Genomic DNA, 9,606 nt, shown 5'->3' with positions numbered 1-9,606 from the left:
AGGCTCATGTTGCTGTTTTGCAGGTTGATGTCCATGGTGCAATAGAAAGGGAAAAAGGCTGTACATCCACATCCGCTTCTCTATTATCAGGGGCAGATACTTAAGCTTGCCTCTGCAAAGTGTTTAATATGAAACAGTATGAAAGCCTTTCTCAGAACTACTTGAACATTTTAAATATGCATTTGCATTTAAATGTCAATCACCCTATACATGTCTTTGATATCTGTAAATCAATATCTTAATTGGGACCTTTGAAGTCTGAATTTCCAAGACTTTATGTAAGGCAAGAAAGGGAAAAATGGGGAGAGAAGTCTGAAGAACGTTAGCATGAGGTTACACCACTAAGAATATGGGAGAGTCTTTAAACATATTGATTGTATCAAATACAGATATTCCAGGGAAGAATCAATTTAAGTTCTCATTTTTGAAAGTAGGAATTTCATTAGTTAAAATCCAAAACCTTTCCCACTTCTGTGAGATGCAGAAACTTTAGTCAATGGAAATAAGGAAAGAAGCCACAAGCCATCTCTTCTTAGTAGCAAAGCCTGGTGATTATCTTAAATAGTGGAATTATATCAATCATGCCTGATAAGTTCTTGAAAATTCAAGCTTGCAACTGTAAGTCTTCAAGTTATGCTATTAATCTGTTTTGGATTTCCCTCAAAACCAGCAGTATCATTGATTTCTTTCATTATTTATGCAGTCTAATCAACACTGCCATGATTGCTGTTGAGCAAGTCTTTATCTCTACATAACCTACCTCACAGGGCTGTTGTGAGGCAAGCTGTATAGCTCTGAAGGAATGGAAAAGATACAAATAAAACAAGACTAACATTAGAAATCCTGTTGTCTATTTAAGATGCAAATGCTAGATCAGGTTGGGAAAAATTGGAGAGATTTTTTTTTGGCTGAGTATTAGCACTTCTGGAGACTTCTTATCATGGGATGGCCCTTCAAATATGCTGAGCTTCAGTTAACACATTCCCCCCAGCCAGTTGATTATTAAATACATTAATTGGCAACAATGCTGTTAAAAGTCCAGCATATTGGAAAGCTGGCTGCCATCACTGCATATTTAAGAATTGGGGTGGGGGTGGTTTGGGCTGGAGCTGTCTAATTAAAAGATTAGAAGGGAAGCATTAAATGCTATTGCTAATTCTGCAAATCTGATTCCACCAACATATTCTGCTGTATGAGCTTATTGCTTATAAAGGAAGACTTGATGAGCAAATTTCAAGGGGATTGAGCAGAGAGCCTGGTTAATAACAAAAACAATTAACTTTTAATGGGAATATTTTTTTTGCCTGAAGTCTGCCTAACTTTGTTTTCTATACCTGTGGGGGTTACCTTTTGGTGAATGTTGACCAGGTGAGGCATACTAGAGAAATTTAAACCATAAATGTGGACTACTAGTGAGAGTTTTAAGGAAAAGGCAAACAAGGATGTGAAAGCATTAACGGATCCCTGCAAAAGAGGATCAGAATAAAGATGAGCCATTTCATGTTTTCAGATAAACTGGGCTAGGAGTAAGAATACATGGCTTAAACCCAAGATACATGTGTTTTGTGGCATCAGACAATATTGGGATCAGTCTTGAAAAGGAATAGGAACAAAAATTGTACTTTATTTAATCTGCCATAAATTAAATGCAGTGAAGGATTGCTTCTCTTGAAATGAATGGTTACAATTGTTAGGTCTTTTTGTGACTACCCATGACTTTGTTTCCGCCCAGATATGCATGTGGGATTCCCTAACCACCTATCTGCTTTAGTATCTAGTAACCTGTTTCATAAGAACATACTGTTGACCCCGAAATAAATTATGCCTTTTGTTTTACAGTAAATCTATCTAAATTCATATCAATACAATACTTTTATTAGATGTAAATGTGCAAGTTTTCATTTTTAAAGTTGTGAGCCAAGGTATATGGTGGCACAGTGGTTAGAAGGGGCGTTGTCTTACCTGAATGCCTTTTCTCAGCTTGATGGAGAATCCACGAATGGGTTAACTCTTGTCTTCCTGCCCAATTAGACTAAGTCAGTCAAACTTGCCACGCCTCTCCTGGGCCAGGACACCTCCCAGTCATGACGAAGGCGAAGCAAATGACGACAGTCCAACGTGTTGGCTCCCATACCCCTGACACAGGACCTGACGGACACTAAGGGGTGGGTGTGGATTCTCCATCATCTTGCTGAGAAAAGGCGTTCAGGTAAGACCGTCCCTTCTCCAGCATGATAGATGGAGAATCCACGAATGGGACATACCAAAGCTGTCCTGTCCCTATGGGAGGGAATCAGTGTGGGCCTGTGTCCCACCCTGTGGCACTATCTGTTGCAGCACTCTCCAGCCAAATGAGGTGTCTGCGGAGGCAAACCTATCCAGTTTATAATGCCTCATGAAAGGGGAAGGCGAGGACCATGTCGCCGCCATACAAATGTCCTCAATGGACGCCTGTGTCACCCAAGCCGCAGAAGTTGCAGCACTACGAGTGGAGTGAGCAGTGATACGCCTGGGAACTGACAGGGAATGAGATTGGTACGCCCCTGCAATACAAGCCCTGATCCACCTGCCTATAGTGGTGGCAGAAACCTTCCGCCCCATAGCAGATGGTTGAAAGGAAACAAAGGGTTTCCGACTTGTGAAAAGATGCTGTCCGCTTATTATAGTGGCGTAAAGCCCTGTGGACTTCCAGAGTGTGCCATTGCCATTCCAAGGCATGAGATGGATGAGGACAAAAATCTGGCAAAATGACTTCCTGCGCTCTATGAAACAAGGTATTGACCTTAGGAATAAAGGAGGGATCCAATCGAAGGACCACCCTGTCAGCATGAAAAACACATAAGTCCTGTCTGAAAGAGAGAGCTGCCAATTCAGAAATGCGTCTAGCTGACGTGACAGCTATCAAGAAGGCCACCTTAATTGTCAAGAACCGCAGAGTACAGGTCCTGATAGGTTCAAATGGAGGAGAGGTAAGGGCCTGCAAGACCCATGAATTGGGGAGACTGCCCTGAAGTCATTTAGACTTTCTGAAGAGAAGGCCCCCCCATGCCTCGAAAGGGCTGCTTTGCTTGGAATTGTGACCTGGGACTGTCTGTGGTCCCCGGTCGGTCGAATTGATGGTCAGACCTGGGAGGGAAGGAACAGGAGGGCTGAGCAAGCTCCAATCCTGACCCTGACCAGAAAAATTGTCTGTGGACGTATGGGGTAGGCCGTCTATCTGCCCGTCTAAGAAGATGAGACATCATCTTATGCTTGTCCTTGTTTTCCACCAAATAAGGTGTCAAGGCCTCCCCAAAAAGCTGACCACCATGGTAAGGGGCAGCTGCCAAGCGCCACTTGGATTTAACATCTGCTCGCCAATGTTTGAGCCACAGGGGTCTGCGAGCAGTAACACTGGAGGCTATGGCCCTAGAAGAGAACCTGGCGGCATGTAGAGATGCGTCCGCCATGTACTCCGAAGCAGCCACTAACTTGGCTAAGTCCTGGTGCATTTGGACTTCCTCCGGAGGTACTCTGGCCTGAAGTTGGCGGAGCCAGAGAAGGGAGGTTCTGGCAAAGAAAGAGGTGGATGTGGCCGCCCTCACCACCCATGCTGAGGCCTGGTGGGTCCTGCAGAAGGAAAGTTCAGATTTCCTGTCCTCTGCCTTCAAGGTCTCAGCCATATCACTGGACACCGTGGAGGAGGAGAAGAGTGGAGTCAGAGGTTCATCCATGGAAGGAACCTCTAGCACTTCCGAAAAGGCCGGGTCAACATTAAAGAGCTTCTTGTCCATCCCCCCTGGATAGGGAAAAGTGCCAGGTGTTCCCCATTGCTTCCGTACCGTGTTGAGGAAGAGAGGGGTACAGGGGATGTGATGCTCAGTGACCACATGCTCTGAAAATACTGGCCTGTGGTCTTGGCTGGTGGACGGACCAGGATGGGGAACCTGGTCAGGACCAATCTTAGCAGTAGCGCTGGCCTTATGAAGCAGAGATTTAAAGATCGCCAGATTGAATAGACCAACAAAGGGAGGAGGGTCCGGAGTAAGATCCACATCCTCCGAGAGTGGCATTTTCATCGGGTTGTGCTCCTCAGAAAAAGATACTCCGCTGCGAGGAGACCGGGCGAGAGAAATAGGGTCAGAATATTCTGGTGCTCCCAACTGGGGGAAATAAGGCAGTGTCAATGAGGCCACTGATTTGGGTGCGTACCTTTGTTGACATAAGGCCAATTCCTGGGCGACCGCCTGGGAGATCAGAGCCTGAAACTGCTCTGGTGACCACACTCCCTGCACCTCTGAGGACCGGAGACCGGCTGCTGTGGGCATAAAGGTGGCCTCGGGCCTGGACTGCATTGCTCTGGGGACTGGAGGCATCAGTTGGATACCTGGTCCCTGGGTAAAGGAAACCATCTCCTCTTGCTCAGCCCTGGGAAGATAAGGTTGGTCATCATCATCCCCCTCTGGTGACCAGACCCTCTGGGAAGATGAGAGAGGAGGAGCAAGCTGTGGGCCAAATACAGAGTCCTCTGCCAGAGGAGAAGAGACCTGTTCAGCACCCATCGTGCCCTGTTTCTGGGCCTTGGCAAACTGTCTTTCTAAGGCCTGGTGCCTCCTGCTGGCCTCTTTCTCTGCCACCTTGGAGGACCTTTTGCCAGAGATGGCCTTGGCTTTGGCCTTGAGCTTTCCAGCAGCCTCCATTTTGGAGGACTTATGATTTGATTGCACAGGAGTGGTAGGGGCACCATGTGAAGCCAGAGGTGCAGTGTTGTCTGCCACCACAATTGGGAGATATCTCAGTGGAATGCTGAGGGATATCAAACAGAGGAGCAGAGTACTGATCTGAGGCTGTGTGCCACTCCCAGGGATCAATAAGTACTCTATGGCAATGGTGGCTGCAGGCCCAACTTAATGGACAACTGGCACACCTGCAAAGCTCCTGATGGCCTTAAGACTAGTTGAAGCACCTTTGGAGCATAGGCCAAGTCTACTGTGGTGGCAAGATCATCTCAGTGATAACAGCCAGCTCACAGGTAGATACCTAGTGGTGACAAGATCACCTCAGTGATAACAGCCAGCTCACTAGTCCTAGTTGGTGGCGGCAAGGCCAAGAATGGCACGGCCAGCACACTTCTTCTGTTGGAATGGACAATGAGACCTATAGGCCTAGGTTGAGGCCTATTGCTCCAGTTGAAGCCTCCTGTACTTGACCATGCACTTTGAAGGTTTCGGGAAAGGCAAACAATGATTGTGCTACAGTCAGAAAGGATCTGATCTCAGAACCCTCTGCAACGATTGTGAGAGGAGGAGCCTGAAAAAGGACCCCTGCAACTGACCAGAGGCTCAGGGACCAACTTCCCTGAGCTGGAAGGCAAGGTAAACCCCTTTGAAGTCTGTGGGGGTTTTTTGGGGGGGAGGGGCTGAAATGTACCCCCCCTTCCCAGAAGCTAACAAAGAAGGCTGCACAAGCCTTTTCAGAGTAAAAGCAATGCGATTGTGGTGCCCAAAATGGCGGCCGCTACTGCTGGTAGTGAAAAAAGAAGCAACCTGTCCTTCCCCCTTAATTCAGTAGAGAAGGCAGGCAGTACTGAGAGTCTTCGCATGCCTCTGATGTTATTGGCACGCTTAAAAAGGCAGCGGAGGCTTTCTGTCAAAGAGCCTCCTCTTGGCCAGCTGCTGGTAAGCTGGAATTCAAAATGGCGGCCGCAACTAGAGTGCTGCGAAAGAACAGCCTGGAGCTTCTGAGAGAAAGATAAGGGCAAACTCCAATCCTGAGAAGAACTACAGCGAATGCTATCTAATTGAAAAACCTTCCCCACGGACTTGCAACAGTGAAACAGTTGAAAATTCCAGAAGGCTAAAGCTCAATCAGAACTACAGCTCCATCAGAGCTACAGCTGGAAGGAGAAAAGCAAACTCTGTATCCTGAGAAGAATGCTATCTAATTGAAGAATCTATGAAGGGAAAAAAATATATATGACCTGCTCAATTATTCAGAAAAAATGACTCAGCAAGATTCTAGGAGCCAAAATTACCACGTCTATTCTGGGCACAGACTAAGTCATGACTGGGAGGTGTCCTGGCCCAGGAGAGGCGTGGCAAGTTTGACTGACTTAGTCTAATTGGGCAGGAAGACAGAGTTAACCCATTAGTGGATTCTCCATCTATCATTCTGGAGAATATACTGTATGGTAGTATTGCAGGCTAACTCACTGCTCACTGCCAGGAGTTTAATTCTGACCAGCTCAAGGTTGACTCAGCTTTCCATCCTTCGGAAGTCAGTAAAATGAGGACCCAGATTATTGGCAATATACTGACTCTGTAAACCACTTAGAGAGGGCTGTAAAGCACTATGAAGAGGTATATAAGCTGTAGAAAGAAAAATCTTCATCAGGGTCTAGTCCAAGCTGGGAATAAACAAAATGGAGACTGCTTTAGAAAGAAGGTTGGAGTTTATTGAAGGGCAAGTCAGACAGAAATGTGGCTCTGGAAAAGCTGACCACCTGTTGCTGGGAGTGGTGGGCTTTTATACCTTCTGGGGCTCTTGATGTTGTTTCCTGTTCCTGTTTGAAGCTTTGTATTTCCTGGGTCATGTACTTTGACCTGAGTCTGAGTGTGCCCTTTTGGTATTGGTGGGTTAATCCTATTATGTCCCCAAAGGTCATGTTTTTAGAGTTTGGGTGGGGTATGTAGATTTAGAGATCTTTGTCTTCCGAATCTCATAGCTTGTAGCTTCTTAGCCCCAAACTTCCTGAATGGATTATTAAATCTGCATTTCTAAAAGCTGGTTTCTTCTGAGTTTTCTGACTGGGGGGAGGGAGAAGTTTCTGCCTTTTAAAGATCTTCTCCATTATTCCTTTGGAAAAATATATTCTGCCTTTTTAATATTTCCCAAAATATTTCTTTCTCTGGATTATTCCCCAAGTCTAAGTGCTATTGCTATTACAAGGCATACCAGCAAAGAATGATAAAATATGTCCTATGATAAATTCCTATTTCTTGGTCACATACAAAAGGCATGTTTTGCAACAGATGTCATACAGCTTATAGGAGCCCAAGTGACCTGCAAAACTAGGGAGGGGCATGGAAGTCTACAAAAAGATAAGTACTATGAACCTTAATTGAAAAAAGTAATTTGCATCACTATGGCCATACTTTTATCATAAATAAAGCACCTTCATCAAGAAGCATCCTTCCAGAGTCTGGGGGCATGTACAAAAGCCTAGTCACCTGATTGCTGAAATCTCTGCATGTTGAAGTGTACAGTCAGTTGCAACATTTGGTCTGAAAGAAGTGCTATTAAATCTTTTTCAACTATTTTCCCCTAAAAGTATATCATTCCTAAGATTCAAGCTGTGTTTCTTTTGCAAGATGATATTTTCCCAGCCTTGTGTATGGTATACCTAGAAATAATTCTTGTCTTAACTGGTGCACATTACTATGGTGGCAGTATAATTGTAATTGTATGGCCATTGTTGGCATCTATTCACTACTGTCAATTACACTTGCTGGAGCCACTTTGCAGTCTTTAAAAAGTCACAAATACCCTTTTAAAGCTGTTGATGCCTTTGAGTTGTTCTTTATTACTGCCATTCTAACATTTTCATCTATTTTTTTAAAAAATGAAACTAAAACAGTCCTGTAGGGCTTTGGTTATTTAGGAACTTTTCTGAGTCTAGTAAAACAAGGAAATGCTTGTCTGTGGATGTCCTTGTTAGCAAGAGATTTGTATAAATGTAATGATAAAAAAAACCCTTCATGGATTACTGCCTTGTCATAGCGAAGGGGCTTGCGTAATTCAATGAAGCTATGAGCTATGCCGTGCAGGGCCACCCAAGATGGACAAGTCATAGCAGAGAGTTCTGACAAAATGTGATCCACTGGAGAAGGAAATATCTCCAGTATCTTTGCCATGAAAACCCTATGGACAGTACCAAAAGGCAAAACGATATGACGCTGGAAGATGAGCCCCTCAGGTCAGAAGGCCTCCAATATGCTACTGGGGAAGAGCAGAGGGCTAATACTAGTAGCACCAGAAAGAATGAAGCGAATGGGCCAAAGCCAAAAGGACACTCAGCTGTGGATGTATCTGGTGGTGAAAGGAAAGTCCGATGCTGTAAAGATTTTTTCTCCATAGGAACCTGGAATGTAAGATCCATGAATCAAGGAAAGCTGGACGTGGTCAAACAAGAGATGACAAGACTGAACATCGACATCTTAGGAATCAGCGAACTAAAATGGACAGGAATGGGTGAATTTAATTCAGATGACCATCAGGTATACTACTGTGGGTAAGAATCCCTCAGAAGAAATAGAGTAGCCTTCATAGTCAATAAAAGAGTAGGAAAAGCAATACTGGGATACAATCCCCAAAATGACAGAATGATCTCACTTCGAATCCAAGGCAAACCATTCAATATCACAGTAGTCCAAGTCTATGACCCAACCACCGGTGCTGAAGAGGATGAAATTGTCCGGTTCTATGAAGCCCTACAGCACCTTATAGACCTAACACCAAAAAATGATGTCCTTATCATCATGGGAGATTGGAATGCTAAAGTAGGAGGCCAAAAGATAACCAGAATAACAGGCAAGTTTGGCCTTGGAGTACAAAATGAAGCAGGGCACAGGTTGATAGAATTTTGTCAAGAGAATATGATAATCATCACAAACACTCTTTTTCAACAACCCAAGAGATGGCTCTACACATGGACATCACCAGATGGTCAACACAGAAATCAAATTGACTATGTGCTCTGCAGCCAAAGATGGAGAAGCTCTATACAGTCAGTAAAAACAAGACCAGAAGCTGACTGTGGCTCAGACCATGAGCTTCTCATTGCAAAGTTTAGGCTTAAACTGAAGAAAGTAGGGAAAAGCACTAGGCCACTCAGGTATGAATTAAATCATATCCCTGTTGAATATACAGTAGAGGTGACAAATAGATTTAAGGAATTAGATCTGATAGACAGAGTGCCTGAAGAACTATGGACGGAGGTTCGCAACATTGTACAAGAGGTAGCAACTAAAGACATCCCAAAGAAAAAGAAATGCAAGAAAGCAAAATGGCTGTCTGAGGAAGCTTTGCAAATAGCTGAGGAAAGGAGGGAAGCGAAAGGCAAGGGAGAAAAAGAAAGATACACCCAATTGAATGCAGAATTCCAGAGAATAGCTAGAAGAGATAAGAATGCCTCCTTAAATGAATAGTGCAAAGAAATAGAAGAAAACAATAGAATAGGGAGGACCAGAGATCTCTTCAAGAAAATTGGAGAGATGAAGGGAACGTTTAATGCAAAAATGGGCATGATAAAGGACCAAAATGGCAGGGACCTAACAGAGGCAGAAGAGATTAAGAAGAGGTGGCAAAATTACACAGAAGAACTATACAAGAACGAACTTGACGTCCCTGATAACCACGATGAGGTGGTCACTGACCTCGAGCCAGACATCCTAGAATGTGAAGTGAAGTGGGCCTTAGGAAAGCTGAGCAACAACAAAGCTAATGGAGGTGAGAGTATTCCAGCTGAGCTATTCAAAATCTTAAAAGACGATGCAGTAAAAGTGCTACGCTAAATTTGCCAGCAAATTTGGAAAACTCAACAGTGACCACAGGATTGGAAAAGATCAG

Source organism: Vipera berus (genome assembly GCF_964194415.1).
Source record: "Vipera berus genome assembly, chromosome: 3".
NCBI lineage: Eukaryota > Metazoa > Chordata > Lepidosauria > Squamata > Viperidae > Vipera > Vipera berus.
The sequence above is the reverse complement of the archived record's forward strand: the minus strand, read 5'-3'. Positions refer to the sequence as shown.